Raw genomic sequence first — 27,622 nt, forward strand, 5'->3', positions numbered from 1 at the left:
AGAAAGTGGTGTTGAAGAGCTGCCTAGTAGCCTCTTGTTCATACTCCGACCTATTCATGATGACGACAGCACCTCCTTTGTCAGCCTTTTTGATTATGATGTCAGAGTTGTTTCTGAGAAAACAAAGCTGAATGGAAGAGACCTATAAAATGCAATAGGGTTGACATCCTTCCTGGTCTATCCCAACCCTACTTATCGTCTCTTATACGCTATCGGGATGTCAATTCCCACTTCTACTCACATAGATGCTAGTCTCGATTGCCTATTTGTCATATGTTTCAACAAATACCATCCCTTTGCCATCTCCTACAGAAGGAAAGAGGTCCCTGTAAACATCTGCACAGCCACCTCATTGTCCTCCTTCAACTCCCTTGGCTTTGATGCCTACAAAAAACCCTCAACAATGGTTAGGCAGCTGCTGTATTGTGTTCACTGCTTCATACTTTCTTTGTAATTGTCTTCTTGTGTTTCTTCTGTTTGTTACATCCATTTGTTGTCTCATCTCATGTAAACTCTGGAGAGGGGACTGTTTATTTGTACAGTACTTAGCATGTGTCTCTCATCCCTAATTTGGGCCCCTTAGTGCTGCTGTCTACAATTAATAAACCACCACCACCACAACAGGGTTATGTAGAAATTATTCCAAAAACACTACATATTAAATACAATATCCTTTCTGTATGTATTTTTAAAAGCATCCTATGGAATTCTATAACAAGAATAATAATGTCTATAGAATGATTCAGAAAATCTATTAAAAAGTTTGTCTGTTAAATGCAATGGGATTTTTTCCTTAAGGAAATGCTTAAATGAGCTCTCTAATGCATGGGCAGAAAGAGACACACATCTGAAAAACAATTATGATACTTTGCACTTACATACTGCAGCATTTTAGATAGCTCTCAAACTAATTTAAAAGCTGTGTGAGCAAGTACTACTATCTCCGTTAGAGCTGAATGTATAATTGATATTTTGGTTTGCTGGCTGAACTGAAAAATCTGAAATACATCGTTTCTGATGCTGAGCTCTCAAGAATGAAGGATGTCACAAAGCAATGGCTACTTTTGAATATTTGTCATAAATCGAGTCACATGGCTAATCAATGGCAGAGTTCAAACTAGAAGCCAGCCTTCCTAATCTCAAGTTTGGTGCTTGGTTTATTGGATCACAACTGCCTACGTAGTCCAACATACATGCAATGGAGGGCAGGAATGGACCTTAAACAGGGAAAATGGAAGTACCCTGAGTTATCATTTGAAATCAATTAATTAATGTTTGGAAAGAGAATTGCAAGTTTTAGTATTAAAGTGAAAAAACAAGAGCACTGTGATCACCGGTGAAGTGCTATCCAAAACTATGACTATGCTATCTCTAGGGAAGGGGGTTGAAGCTGTTCTGTGACCTTATCAGTGTATAAGTTTAATTCTGTGTTTTCTTTGTTAAAACTACACCCATACGTGAAAATGCTTTTCCTCAAGTATGCCACACAAATACATGCAGTAATTAAATAGTCTTATTATATAACTTTTTCACTTCTTCAAAAATGTGATGTATGAAACTGAGAAAACATGCTTTCAACAAGTCCATCTTTATGAGGCTGCTAAAGCTTGCATACTTCGGCAAGAGTAAAGAAAATAAGCAGACCTCCTTTGGATAGTAGCTCCTTTTGGACAAATAACTCAAAGGCATCATTATTTTATACCGTGAAATCATTGGAACAACTTTCAGTAACATACAGAAGAATAAGGCATGACAGTGTGGTGTGGGATGAAGGTTTCATTGGCATGAGCATGTTATTCACAACTGGGGAAGCCACCAATCAGTTACCCAGGTCACCATAAGAGTTCCAGTGAAATCTTTTTTAGTTTATTAGAGAGACAAGGTGGGTGAGGTAACATTGTGACAGATTTTTGTTACCAATTTGCCTGGGGCCACAGTTGATTAGGCTGGGGCCACAGGATCTTTTTTGGGGAGGAGATGACGAAGCACACCAAATGTCTAAATTTTAAAGCTTTATTAATAAAATAATAGCCGAGAGTGTTGGGAACGCTCCCACTTCACTCAGGGGAAGAAAGAAAGCGTTAATGCCCCAAGCCCTAACCCACTTTCATACTCACACATGCATGACTCAGACTGGCCAAGACTGGGTGTAACATCAGAAGAAGGGCGGGGGGGGGAAAGAGAAGGTGGATGGAAGTGTTGTCCTGGGCCCAGGTCATCGAAGGATCCGCTGTTGATCTCCAAATTGCTCCAGCTATCAGGAGGGTTTTAAGTCCTGGGCTCCTTGGGGGAGGGGTGCGGGTGGTGGTATTCCACTCAGGGACCTCTGCTTCTGATGCTCTTTGGGCCAGTCCAAACTGGCTTGCTGTGGCCTCCTTGGTTTCCCAAAACATCCTGGCTCTGGAGACTTTGTTTTTTCTTCTATTGGCCTTTGCTGTCGCTGTTTTATTTGCTCTCACTGTTTTTGCTGCTATCTCTGCGGCTCTGTTCAACTTAGTTCTTCTCACGGCTCGCCAGCTGCTGATTTCTCGTCGAGCCCATGACCTTGGGCTGGGGCCAGCGTCTTATCTTCACATGGAGCTAGCTGAAGTGTTGAGGTAACCCGTTCTCTGCTCTTCTTCTTTCTCTCCCCCCTGGCCTCTCGTATTCTGCAAAGGAAACTTCCACTCTCCACTCACACACCTTTGACCCTCTCCAAAATGCTATGAAATGTTTGCAACAGGGCTAGGCACTTACAATGCTGATCTGCCTTCTCAGGGGAACCCCTGAGGTTGTGACAATATCTTTTACTGCAGGGGTGGCCAACCTGAGCCTGAGAAGGAGCCAGAATTTACCAATGTACATTGCCAAAGAGCCACAGTAATACATCAGCAGGCCCCCCCCCATCAGCTCCCTCCCACACTCCCAGCACCTCCCATCCACCAGCAGCCCCACCGATCAGCGCCTCCTCCTCCGTCCCTGCACCTCCCAATCTGCTGTTTTGTGACGTGCAGGAGGCTTGGGGCGGGGGGGGAGGGATAGGAGTGAAGGCACGGCAGGCTCAGGGGAGGGAAGGGGTGGAGTGGGGGCAGGGCCTGTGGCAGAGCCAGGGGTTAAGCAGTGAGCACCCCCCAGCACATTGGAAAGCTGGCACCTGTAGCTCCAGCCCCAGAGTCTATGACTTTACAAGGAGCCGCATATTAACTTCTGAAGAGCCGCAGGTGGCTCTGGATCCACAGGTTGGCCACCCCTGTTTTAGTGGACGAGAGAGACAAGCTTTTCAGCTACACAGAGCTCTTCTTCAGGTCTGGGAAAGGTACTCAGAGCATCATAGCTAAATACAAGGTGGAAGAAATTGTTTAGCATAAGTAATTAAGACCTATTGTACAAAACCATTCCAGGTGTAGTGGCCAGTTAACTCCTTTACAGTAATAGGACAAAAAAAAAAAGTGTGTGTGGGGGAATTAGTGGGTTAGAAATTTTTGTAATAAGCCATAAATTCAGTGTCTTCATTAAGACCAGGATTTTTATTATCTAGCAAAGTTATGAATTTAAGCTCCCAGGCTCATCATTTGAAGGTGTTGTGCAGATTTCCTTGGAGGAATGAACAGTCAATCCATATTTGACCTATCAGTCCTTGTGGAGGAAAAAGTCCAGGATTTATGCCTTATTCCTGTGGTCCTCAACCTTTTTTGGACCATCAGTGTTTACAAATGGGTCCCGACCTAGTAAATAGCTTAAGTAGAAAACACACCAGTATTTTGGCCCCCAAATACTTATTACCCATTACATATAATAAATAACTACAATAAATTAAAGCAGCTCAACAGTCAGAAAGTTAAAGGTAGAAATCAACATCAACAGGAACATATTAACAACAGTATAATAAATCCTAGGTTCTACTTCATGAGAAACTTGAGCTTGCTTCTCTTTGATGAGTTTATCAAAGTTTGTATAATTGCAGTCAGAGCAATCTGAAGGTCATGTTCAACATCCAGTCTGTTCCTGCTTTTATTCTTCAGTAGAGTCAAGGCAGAGAATCCAGTTTTGCACTAGTATGTTGCATTGAATGGCAAAATTACTCCAATAGCATGGCAAATAAGAATAGGATATTCTCCAGCAGTGGCACTACACCAAAACCAAAGAAGGCTCATTTCAGTATCTTTTCTTGGTAGACTATGATTGCAAGGTAACTTGACCAGCTGAGATTCTTCCTCCATAGGTAGACTCCTGTTTTCCAACACAGGTCCAAATGGATCCTGTATCCATTCTTCACCCTTGGGTTGCTCATCTGGAAAGTAATCGTAGAATCTTGTGTGCAATTTAGTTAAATGATTACTGATTGTTTTCTTCAGTGCTTCCTGGATAGCAGAATCTTTCCACTATTTTGTTTCTAGAGACTAGGGTGACCAGACAGCAAATGTGAAAAATCGGGATGGGGGTGGGGAGTAATAGGAGCCTATATAAGAAAAAGACCCAAAAATCGAGACTGTCCCTATAAAATCAGAACATCTGGTCACCCTACTAGAGACATTATGAAACATGTCCATCCTTTCATTTGAAACATGTTTGTTCCTCAAAGGGTTTTTTTTTAATGCAGCAGTTTTGTCAGTTTGCTCAGAGTGATTTGCAATCACTAAAGACAAATTCAAATAATTCAGATGATTGAATGTATCTGCCAGATATGCAACACGAGCAAACCATTGTCTTTACTGAAGTGCTCTGCCAGACGAGCCTTTTTTTCTTCTTCAAGAAAAGCTGCCAACTCACTTTTAAATTTGTATACATGAGACAGTTTGCCACAGGACAGCCAAGGAACCTTAGCATGATAAAGCTGACGTACATGTGTATTGCCCATTTTCTGACAGAAAACCTGAAAGCATCATGAATTCTTGGCATTTTAAAATGTAATTCACAATTTTGACGGCATTTAAGAGTTTCGTGAAGCTCAGATACCATGTCTTTACTTGCTAATGACTCCCTGTGCAGAAACCAATGGTTCCATGTTGCACTGGGTGCTTTTGAAAGGATTCTTTGAACAACTCCTGAATGTTTCCCTGTTATTGAAGGGGGTCCATCAATTGTAACCCAAACACACTTCAACCACCTCAAACCCACTGTAGCCTTTTATTTTATTTAAAATGAATGTTGTAATGAGGTATTACACCACTGTGGGTTCGGCTCTGGTGGCTACAGTTTCAAGCTTATCAAAAGTGCTTGTGGCACCTGAAGTTTGTAAGTCTCTAAGGTGCCACAAGTACTCCTGTTCTTTTTGCGGATACAGACCAACACGGCTGCTACTCTGAAGCTTATCAGAGTGAAAGATACCTCTGCTACTTGCTTCAAATTTAGGGCTTCTAGGAACACGTAAAGCCCAAGGGTAGTCACCACACATATTATCACAAGTACACAGGCTAGTCTATTTTACAAGTTTTATTAGAGTTACAATTAAAGTTATGATTACCGAAGCATATAGTAATTCGATACAGACCTATGCAGAAGTTACAAATATAGTTATACCCACATCCTTAACAATTGTGTTAAGGTCTGATGAGTCTCTCATGGATTGATAATCAGTAGAGGGATGGTTCCTGATGGAGTTTTCCCATAGGGAGCTCAATTTTCCTGTTCTGGGCACCCCCTTTTTATAATGTGACTCTGACTATATCTCATTAGCATTTATGCACATTGTGCACCCTGAGGTTAGGGCATGTGTTAGAAAAATGTGACTACCGGGTATCTTGTAAGAAAAAAAATTACTGTTAAATTTTTGCAATATCACCCATTGGTACATCTTTTTCCATAGTCTTAGGGCATCGGGTTATTCTTTGGTCACTTACTTATATCAGCATTTCTTAGCTCCCAGGCCTAGTGTGGCTAAGCTAAAATCTTACAGGCCTCAGCCAGGCCTTGAGTTTCAGCCCTACTTACTTAGATACCCAATACATGATTATTCCCTCTACATACTGATCAGTCTTATACTTTTATAATCCTGCAACTTAACTCTATTTAGCATACAAATGATTATATATGACATGTTAATTATAACATCACACAATAAAGGAACTAAAATCATTGGCTATACCACCTACTCCAAGTAATTACCCAGTGCAATAAATGTATCATCATCATCATCAGAAATAGGCAAATCCTCAGTAAACAAGTACTGTTCTTGAAAATCACTTTCCCATAGATGCCTCACATAAAATCGGCTAGATAGTACAGTTTGATACATCTGTAGATTCATCTGATTGTAAAGCAAAACAGTTGCTTGCTAAAAGACAATCAGTTGTTTGCAGTCTGAGATATTGCAGATTCTTCTCTGTATTGTATTGTATTGTTGGAGAGAGGGATTGTTTTTAATTGTTTTGTAGCTGACTTGCCCAACAATTCAGTGCACAATAGCTGGGGGTAAAATTAACTTCTCAGCAATGGCATGAGTGTTTCTACATTTCACAATGAGGTGTGCAACAAGGGCCTTGTCTACACTACCCAGATTGGCGACAACAGTCAGCTTTTGTCAACCAAACAGTGGAGGTGTACACACAACTATGCTCCTCCTGCTGATTTAAATCCCCTGCTATGCTGACAACAAGTGGCAGAGAGCTTTTTTGCAACATAGTTAGAGTGATGTAGTGCCACTGTAGACAGTGTGCTTACTTATGTTGCTCTAAGTGGCCTCCAGGTGGTGTCCCACAATGCCCATCAACAGTTTGAACTCCACTGCCCTCCAGGTACATAGGCATGTGCCCCTCCCCTGTTCAAAGGCCCTGGAAATTTGAAATTCCACTTCCTGTTGCAGCATGGACTATTCACACAGCATCTTCCCAGCTGACCATGCTGGCTTTCCACAACAGACACACTCCCACATAGGGTACTCTGGAGCTGTTGGATCTGCAGGGTCTGTGGGGAAAGGATAGGGTGACCAGACAGCAAGTATGAAAAATCGGGACAGGGATTGGGCGTAATAGGAGCCCATATAAGAAAAAGACCCAAAACTGGGATTGTTCCTATAAAATTGGGACATCTGGTCACCCTAGGAAAGGAGGCTGTGCAATCACAGCTTCGCTCTAGCCATAGGAACTTTGATATCTATAGGTAGACTGCTTGTGGCATGCGGAAGAAGGGATGTGAAAGGGACATGCAGCAGTGCCATGCTAAGATCAAGGAGTTGAGGCAGGCATACCAGAAGACAAGAGAGGGCAGCCATTGCTCTTATGCAGCACTGAAGACATGCTGCTTCTATGAAGAGCTGCACTCCATCCTTGGTGATGACCCCGCCAGCACCACCAAGAGCCCTGTGGATATCTTGGGGGGATATTGGAGACAGTGGCCTGCGGTGTCAACCCCGAGGATTAAGTGGTGGATGAGGAAGTGGAATGGGAGGAGGATGTGGGATATTCGATGGGGTTGTCCGGTGGCATGGTGAGTCAGGGCCTATTTTTGACTCCAGAGGAGTCTAGCTAGTCCCAGCGCTCCAGCTCTGGTGCTCATGAAGCCGGAGAAGCAAGATCTGGTAAGCATACATTTTGCTTTGATACTGCACAGTGGAAGGAGATTGAGCTCTCATTTACTTTGTTATGTGATAGAGGAGGGATAAGAGATAGAAAATACCAAGAGAGCTTATGCAGCTATGCAGTGGAGGACTGGTGGAAAAGTTTGTTAATGTACAACGGGATGTCCTGGGAATCCTCCACAGAGATCTCGAGGAACACTTTCACGTAGGTAATTTGCAATCCTCTGTTGAAGATTCCTTGGCAGAGCTGCCTTGTTTCTCCTCCCTGCAGAAGGAAACTTTTCCATATCAACTGGCAATTATTTCTGCAGGGACCAAAGCATCACACAGGCGAGCAGCATATGGACCTGGTCTGAAGCTGCATTCAACTGCATCTCATGCAGGAGATACACTCTTGCATCCTGGGCTACCCTCAGGAGGGAGATATTGGGTTTGATTACCCCAGCCTATGGAAAAGGGTGCCAATATTCAAAATACTCTCCCTACATGCTTGTAATAACCCTCTTCACAAACCACCCAGACCCTTTTGTCCTTTCTTGCCCATTCCCCCTTCCCAACCCTCTCTCCCGCCCTCCAAACCCACTGCATTTGGTACTCTCGCTGAGCTGTGTGCTAGCAAAGGGACAGTCAGAAAGACGTGCATGTGACTTTTGTGATTCACGGCTTTATGTGCCCTCATAATACCTTTTCTGTTCATGGTTTCTTTGGCTTCTGCAGATGTGCCCTTGAGGACCAACTCCTACACACTGGCGGATCACCTCCGTCAGATAAGGAGGGGAACTAGGTGGAGTGAGGAGCATGTTTAGAGAGGTGCTGCAGTCAACAGATGCAGCACATAGTGAACCAAGAGCACAGAGGGAGGCAATTAATTAAAAACTCAGGCTGGATGGCCTGGAAAGGAGACATGGGCAGGAGCAGATGATAGATGGACAGGAGTAGATGATAAAGGTAGTGGGAAGGGCCAGAAAAAGATGCTCAAGTCCCTCATAGCCTGCAGTCTGAGCACATCTGCGCATGACTCCCCCTGCAGCCAGTACAGAACACTGTTCCAGGTCATTCCAAAACTCCTCCACTATATTCTTCGCATGTTCCCATTCCATCATAGTACCCCTTGCAATTCATCCCTAGACTGGTTTCCTGATGAAAGCTGGAGTTACACACAGCTGTGAGAGCCTGAACTGAGAGACTACTCCACATTGCCATGTCCCTATTTGCAAAAATAAAATAAAATAAAAACAAAATAAAGAAGTTTTATCCTTTAATTAAAGTCTAATCTTTGAAACAAAATGAGTCTATGCCATGCACTTGGTAGTTGCTACTAAAATTCAAACACAGTGGCTATAGGTAGGAACATTTGCTCACTACAATTAAAGTTCAGGAAGCAAGCATTACAGGGGGTCATATAAGGCAACATGTAAACATTGCCTGACCCAATGATCACATAAAAACACATTACTGGTGCTCATTGTCAAAACGCTCTTTCAGAGCCTCCCTGATTTGAATAGCCCCCCCACTGAGCTCCTCTAATTGCCCTGGTATCTGGCTGCTCAAAAAAATCAGTAGACAGACAATCCACTTCAGCGCTCCACCCCGGGAAAACTTTTCGCCCTTCACTTTGCAAATGTTATGCAGGGCATAGCAGGCTGCTATGATCATCAGAATATTTTCCTCATTGAAGACTAACCTGCCAAAAAGGCAGCACCAATGAAAGTCACATTCAACAGTCACTTGGCATCTGCTGAGCCTCTTGTTGAAGCGCTCATTGCTGCTGTTGATTCCCAGTGTAAGCCTCCATGAGCCATGGGAACAAGGGGTAGGCAGGGTCTCCCAGGATCACTATGGGCATTTGCACATCCCCCATGGTATCATCTGGTCTGGAAAGAAAGTCCCAATGCACAACTTCCCATATAGTCCAATGTTCCTAAAGATGTGTGCATCATGAATTTTCCCTGTCTGACCCGCATTGATATCAATGAAATGGTCCTGGTGATCCACCAACGCCTGCAAGATCATGGAGAAGTAGCCCTTTCAGTTGATGTACTTCATTGCAAGGTGGTCTGGGGCCAAAATTGGGATGTGTGCCATCTATCACTGCCCCCGCAGACATGGAATCCCATGGCTGCAAAGCCATCTACTATTTCCTGCACATTACTCAGTCACAATCCTTAGTAGCAGGAGGTGATGAATGGCCCTGCACACTTGCATCACTGCAACCCCCATGGTGGACTTTCTAACTCCAAACTGATTCACCACTGAGCGGTAGCAATCTGGGTTTGCCAGCTTCCACACAGTGATCGCCACTTGCTTTTCCACTGTGAGGGCAGCTCTCATTCTGGTTCCCTTGCACCACAGGGCAGGGGCGAGTTCTGCACACAGTTCCAGGAAGGTGCCTTTGTGCATCCAAAAGTTCTGCAGCCACTGCTTGTCATCCAATATATGCATCATGATGTGATCCCACCACTGAGTGCTTGTTTCCTAAGCCCAGTGCTGATAGTTCACCATGTGCAGCTGCTCTGTGAATGCCAGCAACAATTTTAAATTGTTTCTTTCCATTGCATACGGATGTTTCCCAGATCATGAAATACTGCAGGACCAGCTGCATTGTGTTCATAACGCTTATCACCAAACTGGTCAGGATCCATGCTTTCAGGCAGAGATGGCGAGCGCAGTTTACAGGGGCTGTTAAAAAATGGCATGAAACAAAGTCGGAATTCCATGGAATGATGGGATGGAAAGAAATGCATCATGGGACTGTGAGCATGCCCTCATGGTGCACTGCGATCTGTTCCCAGATCTCCTAGCGGCAGAGGATGGCAAGTCGCTCAGTGGGATAACTACCCTCTGTTGATGTAAGAGCGCTGACTATGGACCCACTTCGCCAACACAAGGAGCATAGTGTGGATGTGCATTACAGATGTAACTAAACAGCATGTGGTCGTCAACGTAACTTAAGTCGACTTAACTCTGTAGTGTAGAAAAGGCCCAGGTAAGAAGCATGCAATGCTTGCTCCCAGACAGTAGATACATGTACAAGTGTTTTTGTGACATTTCCAAAGCTTTGCTTTTTCATTTATAAAGACAAGGCTTTTGATTTTTTTTTAGCTAGAATGCTTTGTCTCCAAATGTGTATGTAACTTTGATGGTTTTATGCTTTCATTTGCCAGCAGTTCACTGTAGATGACATAGTGTGGCCTGTATTCACCATTTCGCTCCTCCGTAAATGAAAACCCAAATTTTAAGTAAGCAGGGTTGTACCTACGATTACTTTTCTTCTGAGGTTGTGCTGAATTCCTACTATCACTGGTACTTGCAGTTGCAACAAAACAGTTTAAAAATTTATCCATTTCACTGACTAAAGGCTCACTCAGGTGATTAATATGCGCACTCTTCACTGGAGTTCTACATGGAACATTCTTTTCCCATAACACTTCCCGCGTTGCATTCAATTGGCTAATCAGTAAGGCTACAAGTGGGTCATGGATGTCAAGAGTCCATGATTTTACCTGACCTCCGCGAATTCAGCCCCCCGTGGCAGAGCTCGGGTGGCTGCAACCATTTCATACATTCTTGTGACCCACTTTTGGGTCATGACCCATGGATTGAGAAATACTGTCTTACACATTTAAAACCATCTTCCTCTAACAAGGATACTCCACTAGGGAAATAGATCACATCATGGAATGGGACACAAATATTCAGAGAGAACCTGGTTCAATATGGAAAAAAACCCCAAACCCTCTGACTACACACCCCTACTTGTCACCTACCATCCCACACTAGAACCAATAGGAGATATGATCAAACAATTACAACCCACCACTGATGGGGACCACATCCTAAAAGAAATCTTTCCTGAAGCCCCTTTTCTGGCCTTCAAACAACCCCCAATATTGCCAAACTCATCATCAGAAGCAAGCTCCCCACAGACCAGGACCCACCAACTAAAAGCAGCACTATAGCCTGCCAGAACAACAGATGAAAAACCTGTAAATGTATCTCCATTACTACGATGATCAATATCCCCCACAACACACCTTTCAAGATCCAGAGGTCCTACACATGCCTATCACACCATGTGGTATATCTCAGCCAGTGCACTAAATGCCCCAGCAACCACTATGTGGGTGAAACCAGACAATCACTACGCTCTCGAATGAACTCACACTGAAAAATGATAAAAGACCATATCACCGGGGGCAAACACTCCAGTATCCTGGGGCCAACATATCTCCAATAGCACCACAAACTTTAGTTTATTATGTGAGTTGTGCTAGAGCATGCAGTCAGGGATTGGGGGCCCTTTGGGCTAGGCACTGCACATAACTACTTTACTGATATTCTTCTTACTTCACTAGATTTATAATGATGTTAAAAAGGCACATAACCTACTATCTTATGTTCTGTATGTAGCATGATACAGAACACAGGGTAAGCTGAAAGTGTCACCTCCTTTTTGCTAGCAGGGTGTGATTGCATTTTTATTCTGGCTAATATTGACTGGGATGAGAGGGGTTACACACTATTCTTGTATGCTGTGGACTAGCGCCATTGGCTAACCCAGCAGAAAGGGGAGTAAAGCTTGGTCTATTGTCTTCAGTGGGGTCAGGATTTCACTGAAGGTCCAGCTTGATCCAGATTTGGTAAGTAACCAGTGTAGCAATTGGAGCACAAGAGTAAAGAAATAAACGTGATTACCTGTGTCTGCCAGCAGCTGGGTTTCCGCGTTCTGCACCTGCAGGCGTTACTGCAGTGCCTGTGGATTCACTCCCAACAAAAGTGCTTGGCAATGGTCAAGCCTGGAGGTTACAAACTGTTAATAATGGTGTGCCTCTGAAAGCTAGGCCTTCTCTGAATGCACTTCTGTATTGCCCAAGAGCCAAGGAGAAAGCATGCTGGAAATATAATAAGAAGCTTAAGAGCTTGCATGTACTTACTTGCTTTGGAATCAGTGCTTAGCTTACTGAAAGCCAGATTTAAGCATGCAGTAGCTGGACCTTTTAAGGAGGACTGCCTTTATTCCTACCATTAACAAGCGGAGTTTGAGTCATCACTACCTTGTCTCCCCACAGCTTCCATGGAAGTGTGGTTTCCAGGGATACTGCTGTGAGATGATAAATAGCAGCACTGAGAGGTCTCCACCAATGGAGAAAAACAATTTATTACTTCAGGGGGTGCATGCCCTTATTAGAAGGCTTTTTGGCGAGAGGGAATTTTCAGTTTATTCAAAAGATGACAAACTCTTCGAGGGGGTGGAGCTGTGTCCATTTTGTGTCTGCCCCACCTTCCCACATGGTCCTCCCTTCATTCCAGTTATTCTGCTATCTCACCATCAGTACTACTTATTATGGCCCGGGATGCAGGCAGTGTGACCTAGCTGTCAGAGCAGAGTCAAGTCTAGTGGGTGGAGCAGGCTTCCAGGTTGGGAAACCTAGCCAAGGGTCAGCACCAGAGTCAACTGCCAATTACCAGAGCCAGGACCGGGAAACAAAGCTGAGAGTCTGTGCTGCGGTCAGATTCCATATGCCAGAGACAATGGTCAAGTCAGAGTCAGGGTCAGAAGTTGGATGCTGGGGTCAAAGCCAGGACTGGTAATTGATGATTGGAGGACAGGCAAGGATCAGGCCTGGAGCGGGAGCATGGTGGGAACAGGAGCAAAGGCAGGTGTGGCAGGAGCCAGGAGCGGAGGAGGAATCAGAAACAGAGTTGACACAAGCACGATCCAATGCAGCCACAACAGGAAATCACCTGGTTGCTCAGACAGACTTCCTGCGTAGTGTGCTTGGACCAATCGGTGAAGCCGGGCGATCCTCCAATCAGGGTTTCTGTGGGTGGTGCCTTGGCTGAGGCTATAGTCCTACTAGCTTCTCAGCCCACCAGGTTTCAGCAGATGTTGGGTGGGGTCCAGGATGCAGCAGCTATCTAAGGAGTCCCAGACCTAGGTTCAAGACCTAGAATATCACACTTCCCTTCTCTCTCTGTCACCACTCCACGCATCTTGTCAATCCATACCCATCTGCTTCCTGGGCACCAGACACCTCTGAAGAAAGTCCAGGGACCGTGTGGACTTCCTCCACCACACATTTGTTCTCTCTTTTGCCATCACCTTGCCAAAGAACTTCCTCTCTTTTCCCTAATTGGCTTCTGTGCCCATCACCTCTTCACTTTTCTTCCCTTCATCCCCTGCCCCCCCCTTCTTCCCCGGCCTTCCTCTGGGCTCAAGACATTGCCAACATTTTCAGAGGCAGGGATGACACTATTAGTGGTGAGCTCCATCCCCCTCCTTGCTTCTATCCTCACTTCCTGCTCTCAGTTGGCACCAGTCTGTAATGAATCCACGTGCGGCAAACAGCCACAATGTCAGGGTGAATCTCTCTCCTCTGCTTTCTCACATATCCAGATTCTTCAGCTCCAAAAGCATAGGCTTGTACCACTTGGGCTAAAAGAGGTCTTCCACCGTTGGAACGCTTTCCTGCCAGACAGCCACTAGAGGGCAGCATCTCACCAGCAAAGCCAATACACTACATTGCCTCTCCAGTGGCTTTTCTCTTTCCTTCTCCTACCCTTGGGCCAGTGACTCCCCAATTCTGCCATTAGCCCTTGCTTCTTCTTTCCGACTGTCCCCCTGGGAGAATCCATCTTTCCCATGACTTTACCACCTGACCACCCCCATTACTACCAACCCCAAATGTTTAAAAATAATGAGATTTTCTTTTCATGATTTAAAGGCAAGGGGTACTTGTGGCACCTTAGAGACTAACAAATTTATTTGAGCATAAGCTTTCGTGAGCTACATGCATGCATCCGATGAAGTGAGCTGTAGCTCACGAAAGCTTATGCTCTAATAAATTTGTTAGTCTCTAAGGTGCCGCAAGTACCCCTTTTCTTTTTGCGAATACAGACTAACACGGCTGCTACTCTGAAACCTTTAAATAATGAGTATTTTTTAACATAAAAATGTTCTTTTATTTGCCTTCTACTTTCTGAGCCTCTGAGGTAGAGCTGGGTGGAAAACAGTCTTCCTATCCTTTAAGGATTTTTGAGATTTCAATCATTTTGACAAACCAATAATCCAAAATGTTTTTGATTGGGTCAAACAAAAACTTTTTTTGTGTGATAATTCTGAAAAGTTTCATTTCAGTTTAGCCTTTTTTTTTTTTTTTAAAAACCCTTTTTTTGGAACAATTTTGCTAGAATTTCGAATGAGAAGTCATTTTGAATAAAAACCAAACCTTTTTGTTTAGAAAATGTCAAAATGGGACATTTTGGCAATTTTGAAACTTTCTTCATTTTTTTTTTCCAAAATGGGAAATTTGGCAAAACCAACCCTTTACCATGAACAGTGTAGGTTTTGATGAATTGGCATTTTCCAATGAAAAAACGTGTCAGAAAATTCCTGACCAGTTCTACTTCAAGGTGGATTTGCTTCACATTTTCAAGCTGTTCTCCCTAATCAGAGGGGCCTTTTTTTTTTTAAATGAAAACCGAAATTCTCAGGCACTCACATAATCATAGAAACGTAGGGCTAGAAAGCTCCTCAAGAGGTCTTCTAGGGTACTGGCTCTCAACCTTTCCAGACTGCTGTACCCCTTTCAGGAGTCTGAGTTGTCTTGCATACCCCAAGTTTCACCTCACTTAAAAATGACTTGCTTACAAATCAGACATAACAATATGATAGAGTCACAGCACACTGTTGCTGGAAAATTGCTTACTTTCTCATTTTTACCATATAATTATAAGTCAATTGGAATATAAATATTGTACTTACATTTCAGTGCAGAGTATATAGAGCAGTAAAGTCATTGTCTGTATGAAATTTTAGTTTGTACTGACTTCACTAGTACTTTTTATGCAGCCTATCGTAAAACTAGGCAAATATCTAGATGAGGTGCTCCTGCCTGGAACTTGACAGCCACTTCCTGCCCTTCCAGTCCATCCAAAATGTTGCCTGTGAACTCCTCCTCTTCCTCTCTCACAATGTCATCCTGTGATGGGGTGTGACTCACCACTGCAGCACCTCTTACTGGCTGCCTTGGGATTTAGCTCTGTGCCCTCTTCTGGTGGTGTCTCGCCCACTGTCACCTCTGCTCCTGGACCCATGTCACGCCCAGGACTGTGGCATCCTCTTCATGACATTGCCCCCCAGCTGTACCACACTCTGTGTTCTCCCTTTCTGGGGGACCTGCAATCTCTTTTCCAGCCACTACCTCAGTGGCAATTACAGTCCTTTGTCCCAGGGCCACTTCCGATGTGGCTCCAGCACCTTTTCTGCCCTTACCTTAGGGCCCTACCTCAGCCTGCAGGCCCTAGCAGCCCACCAAGAGCTTTCTCTAACTCCCCTGCCCTGTCCCTGTTTGCAGGACTGAATTGTCCCAGGTGCTGGGGCTTCTTCCTTCTGCTAGGAGCCTGATCTCCTCCCCTCAAGTTCCAATCAGCTAATGAACTGTGCTCTGCCTGCAGCCCTTCTTATATTGGCCTCCCGGGCCATGATTAGCTACTCCTCTCAGCCCCTTTCTAATTGGCTGCCTCCGGCGCAGCCTCCCTAGAGCTGCTTTTAACCCCTTTTCTGCCAGTGAGGGTCAGCTGCCACATCACACACCCCCTTTGAAGATTTTTTCACTGGCTTCCCATCTGCATCCAAAAATCCCAAACTCCTGACCCTCACCTCAGAGCTCTATAGAGCTCTGCCCCTGCCCACATCTCCTCACCTCCCATTTCGCCACTCGGGCTTCGTGCTCTGTCTACTTCTTTAAACTTTCCACTCATCCTTCTCCATCAAGTACCTCGGTGCTTTCTTCCATTCTTCTCCCTATGCCTGGAGTGAACTGCCTGATCATATACACCATGCAACCCACCTCCCCTTTTACTCCCTCCTAAAACTCCCATTTCTCCAGCCCTGACCACACTCTCTTACCAACTTAACAAAAATCAACCATAATAATAAAGAAACTCCTCCTGCGTATAGCCGGTAACCACATAGCCTTTTTATTGTGTAAACCTCCCTATCATTTCCACCCTCCTTGTCTAGTGACCTTTCTCCCTAGGCCATACCATGCCTCTCATATTCTAGAGACTAACAAATTTATTTGAGCATAAGCTTTTGTGAGCTACAGCTCACTTCATCGGATGAAGTGAGCTGTAGCTCACGAAAGCTTATGCTCAAATAAATTTGTTAGTCTCTAAGGTGCCACAAGTACTCCTTTTCTTTTTGCGAAAACAGACTAACACGGCTGCTACTCCGAAACCTCTCATATTCTAGAAGACTGTAAAACCTTAAGCACAGGGACTCTATCCCTTATGTGATGGAAGGTGCCATGGACACTCATGGTGCTATATTCATAAATAATAATTCTAAGGAAGAGGCATCGCATTGACTTTTAGGTGTATGAGTGAGAGGGTAACATTGTCCTTCAGTAGCTGCTCCACAGAAAGAAGAGAGGACTCACTAGCATTGGAAGCAAAACTCTCCTTTAGTTCAGTTGGTAGAGGCCTATATATTTAGAGCTGAAGGACCAGGGTTCTAGCCCAAGCTATCTGTATGTCTGTTTGCAGAACATGGGTTCATTATAGCATGAGCTACATACAGTCCATTAATCAGGTTCCCTCCATAATACAACAGGTAACTTCTCAGGTTTCCCTGGAGGGCAGATTATAATGTGTCGGTGCCTCAGGAATTCACTTTGTAAATTATGCAAGTCTGATTCCCAAACATCCACTGCCATATATCATGGAATATATTCACTTAGGTCTGCCTGAATAGCAAGCTGTTATCCAGGGAACTCTTCATTAGCTAAGTATTATCACACTGCTGACAACATTTCAGTTTTATAAGGTTATTTAAGCTTCTGTTTATGGTAGTTAGAGTGATATACACTAGAATCACAATAAGACAATACTGTATTTTACTCTTATTTTATATCCCCAAAGAGTCTTTAAAGTTATTAAAGATAAGGGTGACTGTCAAAGCAAAACCAATGCCACCTCTTTTTCCTGTTATTATTAGAGCTCTTACTACTTTCCTAATCTTCACCACATCTCCACATTTGTTTCATGGGTTATGGGAAAGGGGCTTGCAGAGAATCAGACTTCACCAAATCATTGGTAGGGAGAGAATGCTAGTAGAGTGAATGACAGGGTACGAAGCCTTCTGCAGTTGGTCACTTTGCCTCTTCTAGCTCAGCTTAAAGAGCTCTGCTAAGGATTGTTAAAGGTCCTTCCCACCCAGGGATATCTATCTATGTTACTGGTAGAGTACTTGTCAAGAGAACTTAGAAGCTTAGTCCTGTAGGGTGATGAGCACTCTGGCGTGATCTAATAACACATCTAAGCAAACATATGCTTAACATTAAGCATGTGATTAGCTACGTTGACTTCAGTGCTTAGAGCATTTAGAGCAGGTGCTAGCAGTTTCAACAGTGGTGTAGACTGCTGCCATAGTGTAGAATGCTGTTACGAGTGCCATTTGAACCAGCAATATGTTGGAGGGATCCCCTTGTTAAAAATGTGCTAGCAAAGTAAAAGGAGAGTAGGTTGCTGATTCAGCCTCCTACCTAGATACAAATGAACTGTCCCTACCAGAGATGAGTTATCCCTGGAGCTCCTGGAACAGATTGCAACAAGAGTCTGGTATTTAAAAGAGCAGAATTCCTAGAAGGACTAACAACCCTCTATCCAAATCCCATTCCAAATTGCACAAGTCAAACACTGTGCTATACTTGCAAAATACTCCATCCATTTCAGGGTAGTATAAACAGTTCCAGTTCATTTAATATACAGTTATTTGTCATGTGCCATTGTCTTCCTCAATGGGTGTAATTACAATGGTTTGTTTGTGTGTACCCAGCAAAGAGTAGTATTACCAGGTCTCACCCCTTATTGTGATCGAGTGACTAAAAAAGAGAATTAGACACTGACATGAATAATGGGAACATTTAAAATTACATCAGATAGAATAAAACATATATTTTTGTAAAAGGACTATAAACTGTCATGCTTCAGGGAATAAACCAACCACTAGTGGCAGGGGTTAGGAATATGCTTCTCTTCTAGGCCGGTTCTTCCATATTTGATCACTTGGGGGTTTCTTGTACCTTCCTTTGAAGAGTCTGGTAGTGGCTGCTGTCAGAGACAAGACCCTGGACTAGACGGACCATTGATGTGAACTGATATGGAAATCTTTATGTTCTGCTTTTAGTACACATAGTTTACCACAGGCTGTAGGAGAAAGTATTTGTGTGGGAGCATCTCACTAGTATGTTGGTAGCACACTCATTGGACACATAATGGCCTCAAAGTGATACCAGAAATGTGTGAAGCTTCTGCTTTATACATCAAGACATATGGGTAAACTAGGAAGAAGGAAGCCCCATTTGAGTAAGGCCCTATCCATGCTATGACTGAAGCTGTGCTATCATCAGGCACTCAGATACATGGTGATGGTCATCACATGTGAACCTAGATAGAAATCATTCTTACCTTTTGGCAGCATTCCATGTCCCTGGCAGGATCTTCAACTAGGACTCCAATTCGGCAGCAGGCCAGATTTGGTATAGTTGTATGTATGAAATCTTCTAATGTATTTTTTTCCTGTCAGCAGCAGTCTGAAACATCTAGCATAAAGATAGCAAGTATTACATTGATAATTGCTCTTGCATTCTTACAGGAAGTTCACTTGAACTTCCAAAGTTGAACCCAGTCATAGGTTGCCACATGTGCTACTCTCCCCAGAAGTACTTTGTTCAATTAGCTGCAACAAGTGGACCTTTCATGGAGAATTCATATCTATGTTTTCCCACATGGGACAGGGTGTTTTCTTTAGGATGCATACCAATAGAGTTTTCCGCCCATGAAGTCAGCAGAATAATCTCTGGAGGGCAGTATAGAATATGTATATGATATACAGCAACAGAGCAGGTCAAGAAAATTATTTGTAGCAGATCTGACTAGAGATGGAGACATTTTTTGAATAATTTATTTGATGATATTATTTGACCATTTAGAGACTCAGTCAAATAATAAAAACATTAATTCATAAATATGTAATGAATCATAGACTTGTAGGGCTGGAAGGGACCTCAAGAGATCAGCAAGTCTGGCCCTCTGCACTGAGGCAGGCCCAAGTAAACTTAGACCATCTCTGACAGGTGTGTGTCCAACCTGTTCTTAAAAACCTCCAAAGATGGGGATTCCACAACCTCCCTTGGAAGCCTATTGAGGCCTTGTTTACACTACAGGGGAAATTCGATCTAAGCTACGCAATTTGAGTTATGTGAATAGTGTAACTCAAGTCGACGTAGCTTAGACCTACTTACTGCGGGATCCACACTACATGATGTCGACAGGAGAAGCTCTCCCGTCGACTCCCCCTACTCTTCTTGATCCAGTGGAGCACAGGAGTCGACGAGAGAGCAATCTGAGGTCAATTTAGCATTGATTGCCGCTTGTTGATCCCCCGGTAAGTGCAGACAAGCCCCTAGAAATGTTTTTCTAATATCTAACCTAAATCTCCCTTGCTGCAGATTAAGCCTATTACTTCTTGCCCTACCTTCAGTAGACATGGAAAACAATTGATGAATTTCATCAGGTCCTGCTGACTTGAATACATCTAACTTGTCTAAGTATTCATCAACTTGTTCTTTCCCGGTTTTGGTTTGCATTCCTTCCTCCTTGTTAATAATAACTGTGTCACCATTAAGCTTTTTAGTGAGGACTGAAGTAAAATAGGCATTAAAATCCTTCACCGTCTTGATATCATCAGGGCTCTCTTTCCCTGCTAAGTAGAGGATCTACACTTCCCTTTGTCTTTCTCTTGCTTCTAATGAATTTAAAGTGAGCGACAGGGAGACATTCATTTAGTATATTATGTGTGATTATTATTTGCTCAGCTCTAGAAATAAGCCCCTTCCTGTTCAATAAATCTGATTTCTATCTAAAGCTTCAGAGTGGGCATTTTTCTTGAATAAATTTGCCCTCCATCCATCTTTAGGAATTCATTTTCCATTTCCATTTTGTTATTACAGCACTTCTCATTGCTCAGGGGATACACTATAATATGTGTCCGATTAGTTCATTTGCGTTACTCCTCTGCAGAGGAAATAAAATATTCCGCTTTACTATTTGAAGATTTACACTTTAAAAGAAAAAGGCTTTTCACCAGTGAGAATTTTGAGGCACTCCTGTTTTATTAAAAGCATTCTGCAGTGTAGCAACATGGCAGAGTTGAGTAAATAATTCATAGTGAATAACGGAGTCAATTAATTTGACCCCGTTTTTCTGTCTCTTGATTCTCCATAACCAGCATTCAGTTTTCAAAATGCATTAGTGTCACAGGGTGACTGGCTCTTTAAGGAAAGTTGGAACCCTTCTGTGACTTATTGGCTACTTTCCAGCTGAGACTGATCAGCTGGGCATCAGGTGATTATAGAAGCAGAAAATGGGCCAGTGGGGGAAGAGCTGCAGGGATCAGGAAAGTTCCTGCAAGAGAACAAGCAGACTTGCTCGCTTCTGGAGCAGGGGGACTCCTAGGCAAGCAGCCTGAAGGCCACTAGAAAAGAGCTGCCCAGAGCAGGGAAGGTCTGTCAGGAAGTTGCTGGGCAAGGTGGGAAAAGCACTATTTGTGGTTGTCTCTGAGACAGGTGGCCTGTACAGTGGAAAGCTGTAAGGAACAGATTGACCTTGGGTAGAGCTAAGGAGTGATTGATGAGCTGTACTAGTTTTTTATGAAAGAAATAAAGCTGAAGCTTCGAGAAAAGGGCCTGACTCAGACTCTGAGCGAATCACATCACTCCTTCCTGGGCTGAGGCAACAACACAGCAGCCTACACTTAGTTACTTCACACTTAAATTGCCAGGTAATTTCAGCAAATAATTTGCAGCATGTAGGGGAGGGATCGCTCAATGGTTTAAGCATTGGCCAGCTAAACCCAGGGTTGTGAGTTCAATCCTTGAGGGGGCCATTGAGGGATCTGGGGCAAAAACTGGGGATTAGTCCTGCTTTAAGCAGAGGCTTGGACTAGATGACCTCCTGAGGGCCCTTCCAGCCCTGATATTCTATAAACAGTGTGTTGTGTGTATTTGAGCTGTGTTGATTAATATAATTTGGAGGCATAGGTCACTTGGCATTGTTTCTGGTCTTTGTCTGGAGAAGTAAAGTTTTAGAACCAGGTGTCTGGGTTGAACAATTGCGATTACAAAGTGAAAATGTGCTTCCCATGAATATTCTCCAGTAACAGTTGCCTAAAACGATCTGTTTCTGTAAATATGCCTAATGCTAATTTCACCTGCTCAAATATTTATAGAAAGCAAACAGAAAAGGGACACAAACACGGCTGAAGCAAATTCTTTAGAAGCTTCTTCTGAATATTTGTCAGGCTTTTTTAAATTGTATTTGCCCAGCTTTGCAAGAAAGCAGTGTCCAAACAATATAATTGGAACCCTCGTCTTCTCTTTGTAGCTCACAAAAGCTTATGTTCGGTTGTAGGTTGAGAGGAGATAGTTACTCAGCCTCAAATTAATTTATGGCAATAAATGAAAGAAGTAAACTATATTGATGTCAATGGCCTAGACATTAAAATTTGCAATAACATATGCAACCAAACACAGATATACACAAAAATCATATGCATTCCTTTTTATGCACACAGCAGTACTTGCTGGGAAACACAGCCCTCAGCCAGACCTCTCCTGTCAGAATCTCCCCAGACTTAGTCTTGCCCTCACCCCCTTCTGTCAGACTCTCCCTCTGGACTTGGTCAGAATTAGAGCCAGATGGAAATTTTTTGACTAAAAGTTTTTTCCTCAAAACTGAAACTTTTCATGAGAATGTATCCATTTGGAACTGCTTTTGGTGGGAAAGATTTCTCAGGTCCAGGGGGGAATTTCTGGTGAGAGACCCTCCCCAGAATGGGCAGTAGGGCAGAGAACTCGCATGGGATATGGGAGACACAGGTGAGTGCCCTAACTATCAGGCTATGGAGTAAATCTCTCATGATGGAGCTATTCCACTGCATATAAATAGGTGTATGCCAGAGAGAGACTAACTCTATGGCTTGGTTGCTTGGGCACTATCAATCAAGCAGAGTGGGGCCTTGAACCAGGGTCTCCCATATCAGCACCAGAACAACTAGGTTAGTGGGTGTTCTGGGGATGTGGGAGGACAGTCTCCCTCTCGCTCATGTGTAAAAAAACCTTGACAGCTGAGATTCTTGTGTAAGCTTGTGACCACAGACGCAGGTGCTTTAAGAAAAACACGAGGTCTCACAAGACTCAAAATCATGAGACTAGGTAATGCAGACAGGCTCATAAAAATGAGCTTTTTTTGCTTTTTGGTCCGAGGTGTGCTGAAAGAAGGGCTAAGAGAACTAACGATGGATAACCAATAGCTTGAATTCCCTGTGATGTGCAGTACCTTACGGGTGAGAGGCAGCTACTTTCTCTCAGTACTCTTGAGTCCTGAGTTGAATGGCTTTCTGCACCAGGCCCTGCCCTCTCCCTAGAGATGGGAGGCAGCTAGCCAGCCAAAACTCCATTACAATATCATTAAGGTTAGTGGGGATTCTTTAGGGTGGTAGCTCGCAATAGTAGCACTGCCCCCATAGCACACACTGAGTATCGGAGCCTGTGGTGCCTGTCTAATACCAAAAACATTACTGTGGCAACAACACTTCATTAGTAGGGTCAAGCTAATTTGGCTCACATGGGTTTAAACCCAGCTCACGTTCCCTATTAGTGAGGGAACAAGCAAACGGACGGGGAGTTCTGCTTTGTATGGATAGCAAGGACTGAAACCAAAGGATCAAAAAGTGACATCGCTATGAATTCCTGGCAATTAGCTTTCATTTCTCTGGCTGCCTTTACTCTTCTAGGTCCCAAACTGAAGTGGAAATGCCAAATCTGCCAGAAAGTGGGACTGCTCTTGGGTTGTTTCTGGCCCAGTTGGAAGCAGGAAATATAGGATAACTCATGAAAGAGTAGGGATCTCACAAGATTTCTGCCTGAAAGCTGCAGCCCCAAACTATTTGGATAATTCTGATAAGCAGTTGAACTTGTGTTCCTATCCAATATTTGCCTGCTGGGCTGAGGTTCACTCATCATTTCATTTAACTGGGAACTGTTTCCCATCATCCAGTTGCATAATGCATCTCCCATCCCTCTGAAAATAAATGGTCATCTAAGCAGCAGTCAGCTAATGAGACTTAAGGTCAGAACCACCCAATTCACTTCCTTAGCTGAGGTATAATCACAGAGATTGTTTTTCAAGCCTGTGTCGCCTAAAGAATTTAATGAAATGTTGATTTTAATTGGGAACTGTGTGTACTGTTTAAATAGGCCTGGTAAATTCTGAAACCAACATTAAGAAGCAAAGGCATATGATCAGAGTTAGCACCCGAATCCTCCCCTCTAAGGGCAATGAAGGCACAACCATTTTTCTAAGTCTTTAATGACTGCATTAATCAAAGGAAATGATTTCAAAGAGAATGAAAACCGTGCATACAGGGAAATCACATGCAGAACACAGAGGGTTAAAACACAGTCACTCTGACATGAGTTCTGAAGAACAGGTTCCAACAGGCCTTCACATAAGTAATTCTTTCTTCCTCCTTTAATCTTCCATCTCAGTTGACAATTAAGCACATAATCCTTCATTCATTATTTCTCCATTCCTTTCCATGGCTCCCCTTTGTTCTATGGGAGCAGAGAAAGACAAATGCTCCAGGACTGGGCTCCTGCTCTAGTAGAACAAAAGATGCAGGTGTGCACTGTTCTGGTTAGCACCTGCTTCCTTTGGGCTCAGTTCTATTTTTTGCAGGAGTCAGTCGGAGTTTTGCCATTGATTTCAATGGGAACAAGATCAGGCCCTTAGAGCACTGAAATGCCAAGAAAGTATAACCCTAAGGAAGAACTTCCAGTGGCTAATTATATAATGTTTAAAAGTAATTTCCTGTTGTCTCTTATAAACGTATTGCCTTCTACTGAAGCTAACTCTCCACATTCTTGAGTCATGAGAAAATTCACAGGAGCAACCAACTCATAGTGTCATCATTTTATATATGTTTATTCACCTCTTCACTCACCTAAGTTGTCCTAATCTTTTAAAAATCTTTCCTCCTATGGAAGCCTTTCTATGCCTCTAATTATTTTGATTGTCCTTCTTTGGATCTTTTCTGCGGAGGTGGGATAATCAGAGCAGAACTCAGTATTCAAGGTGAGAGCATACTCTGTTTATATCAATCATACATTATTCTTTATCCCTCACTTAATGCACCAGAGTATCTTTGCTTTTTTGACCACTGCTGCACACTGAGCAGATGTTCTCATTGAGCCAGGTAGAATCACAGCTAAGATATGTCTATTTTAGCCCTTTCAGGGCAAGTGTGGAGTAAACACTCCCATCACATAGCTTCCACCTCAAGACTGCAACCCTGGGGTGGGCAGGTATCTTAACCTCTGGACCTATCTATGAGTGCTCCAGGGGAGATCTGGCTCGTGCTCCAGGTCCCCCACCATGAGAAGCCACTTGCATTTCTCTTCCATGGCATCCCTGAATTTTTCCTCTCTGGAATTCTGCATCTTCTTGCAAGGCCAAGTCAGTGGCTTTCAGTTTCTCCTGTAGCCCTGGCTCTTCCTCTGTAGGCTCTCCCAGCACCCCTGCTCCCAGGGTCTGAATTCCCAGCTCCCTCGATTAGTCTCCGCATTAGTTCCCATATCCTTCAACTTGACCTCTGAGGGACTCTTCCTTCTCTCTAATCTCTCTTTTCTCTTCTCCCTTTCGGCCCCTTTGGCCTTCTCCACCACCTGAGTGCACATTCTCTGGGCATCTGTCACTTCCTTCTGGCCCTCTCTTGACCTTGTCCTGGCTTGGGTCTCTTTTTTAGTCCCTTGTTGGGACCCTTCCCTTCCCCAGGTTACCGTTCTGTCTGTGAGGCACTGCCTCCTTACATGTCCTAGTTTGCTACAGGTGAAACAAGCACCTTCCCCTTCCTGTCTTCTTTACAGGTCGGACACCTGGGGCTTTCCTTCTTTCTTTCCTTTGGGGCGAAGCTTCTTATCTTCCCAATAGGGGCGGTCTTTCTTAAAGTGTCCCTTCTGACCTCAGGCGTAACACTGCCCTGCTCGAGCTTCTGGCCTCTCTGGCCCCTGCTCACCTCCTGGAGGATTTCAAGCAAATATCACTATTCTTCAACCAGTTGTATCATATAGTTCTGTGCCTCCCACTGTTGACTTTGTTTTGCTAAGACCTGTCTCATTAGGGCCTTTATCCCCCTTTGTTGCTCGTCAGCCCCCTTCATGGGAAGCAGCAACTCTGTGGTCCAGCTTGAGAGGGTACACCTGCCTTCTGCAAAGAAAGCCTCCACACGTGGCAGCTCCATGGTCCCTTTGCCCCAAGTGTCTCTTCTATAGTCTTTTGTACTCCTTGTGTCAGGGCAGCTGTTTTTCCCTCACCCTCCCTGCCTTTGTATCAGAGGTAATCACCTGCACAGTCTTTCAAACTCCCCTTGTATCAGAGGCAACCAGCAGGTCCACATTCTCTCCCAACTGTGATTGGATTCTCCGCTTACTGCTAGGATGGCTGTCACTCACTGCTAGCGAGGCATCCTGCTGGTTGTCCTGTGAATTAGCTCCTCCAGGCTTGCTTTTTCCCTCTGGTGGTGTGTTCTCCCTGTCCTGCATTGCTCTATGGCCCCTGCTCATTCCTGGATCTGCAGTCTCCTCTTCATGGTTTGGCCCTCCAGGAAGGTCCTCCCCTCTGGGAAATTCAAAATCCTTCCAGACCCACTGTCTGGCTGGCACCTCTAATACCCTGAGCCATTTCCCAGTGGCTGGTAGGGGAATCCAGGTCCAACCTCTATGCTGGGTTCCAGCTCAGTGACAGTATAACAAGCAGCCAACATCTCTGAACAGTCAGACTGCTTGCTGCTCTTTCCCTGGGCTTCTTCCTACTTTCCTCGTACTCATCTGGCTTCCCCTCTATCTGGGTTTGTCAGCCTCCCAACTCTCTCCTCTCAGGGACTGGCTGCAGCCCCTGTCTGCAGCCAGCTACCTGGCTTCATACAGATCCTGCTTGTTCCTGCATAGGTGAACCTGTTCCTTTACTTAAGGCTTTCCCCTCAGCCTTCAGTCTACCAGGTTAATTGGCCCATTTGGCCTCCATTAACCCCTTCCTCTCCTGTGTGGAGTGAAAACCCCATCACAACAGCGCTTCTTCCTGATTACTCTGGAGAATAGTTCACCAGGTCGATGCCCCTTCCCACAGTTGCGTGCTGTCCTCCACCTCTCTCTCTGGGTCTGTGGCCCCTCTCTTGCTACAGGGACTGCTGCTGTCTCTTTGTGACCCAGTCCTCTGGCCAGGTCACTACACAGGTTTCCCCTTCCGAGGTACTAAAGGATTTCTTCAGCAATCCTGGGCAGTCTATTCACTGCCTCATAGTGCACTTCCCCAGTGGTTGGCAGGGGAACCCAGGCCCCCCCTCTACTCCAGGTTCTAGCTAAGGGACCCTCTAGTCAGCAGTCAAGATCTATTCCCTTTTAGACCTTACTGCCTTCCCCTGAGCCCTTTCCTTACCATCTGGTACTCCTCCTCTCTAGGTTTGCCAGCCTTCTAATGCCCTCCTCTCTAGGCTTCTTGTCTCTGTAGCTCCCAAACGCTCCTCCCTTCTCCCAGGAAGTGGCTGCAGAGTTGCCCAGCCCAGTTCATTCCTCCCTGGCTGGGCTCCCTCATTCTATCAAGCCACCTGATTCCTGTCAGCTGTGGCCTGCTGGGTTAATTAGCTCCCTTCTGTCTCTCCAATAGTTATTTCTTACTTTATCTTTTTTTTCCTTTAGTTGCTTTCCTTCCCCCTGTGGATCCGAAGGTGACATGCAGCTCGAAGTTGGGTGAATGTCTTTTGCACATAAGCATAAGATTCTACAGCTGAACTGAATGGAAGAGAAATTCCAACCCAGGAAATGTAGTTGGCCATGGGAAGAGCTCACATTAGGGGCCTGTGTGGGAGCAGGAAGGAAAGATGCATAGCTTACAAGCAAGCTCCTGCTCCTTTACTAACAGTCGTAGGTGTATCTTTGGGAGCATGAGTTGAGACATTGGCTCTCCTCCAGTACTCTGGTACAGTTGCTAATTTTAATAAGAGATTAC

At 44.3% G+C, this 27,622-nt stretch overlaps 1 long non-coding RNA gene across 2 annotated transcripts in view; it reads right to left on the reverse strand.

Moving 5' to 3' along the window:
- Positions 1–27,622, reverse strand: part of LOC122460219 — a 92,980-nt gene that overhangs the window by 26,283 nt on the left and 39,075 nt on the right. The window contains exons 4-5 of one of the 2 annotated variants that reach the window (XR_006281377.1): positions 18,968–19,101; positions 5,318–6,882 (exon numbers count right to left, since the gene is read on the reverse strand). This is a non-coding gene — a long non-coding RNA (uncharacterized LOC122460219). Of the gene's footprint in view, positions 1–5,317; positions 6,883–18,967; positions 19,102–27,622 lie in introns of those variants that run through there. The other variant, XR_006281376.1, reaches the window with a different exon arrangement.

The sequence above is a fragment of the Dermochelys coriacea genome, chromosome 5 (assembly GCF_009764565.3).
Source record: "Dermochelys coriacea isolate rDerCor1 chromosome 5, rDerCor1.pri.v4, whole genome shotgun sequence".
Classification (NCBI taxonomy): domain Eukaryota; kingdom Metazoa; phylum Chordata; order Testudines; family Dermochelyidae; genus Dermochelys; species Dermochelys coriacea.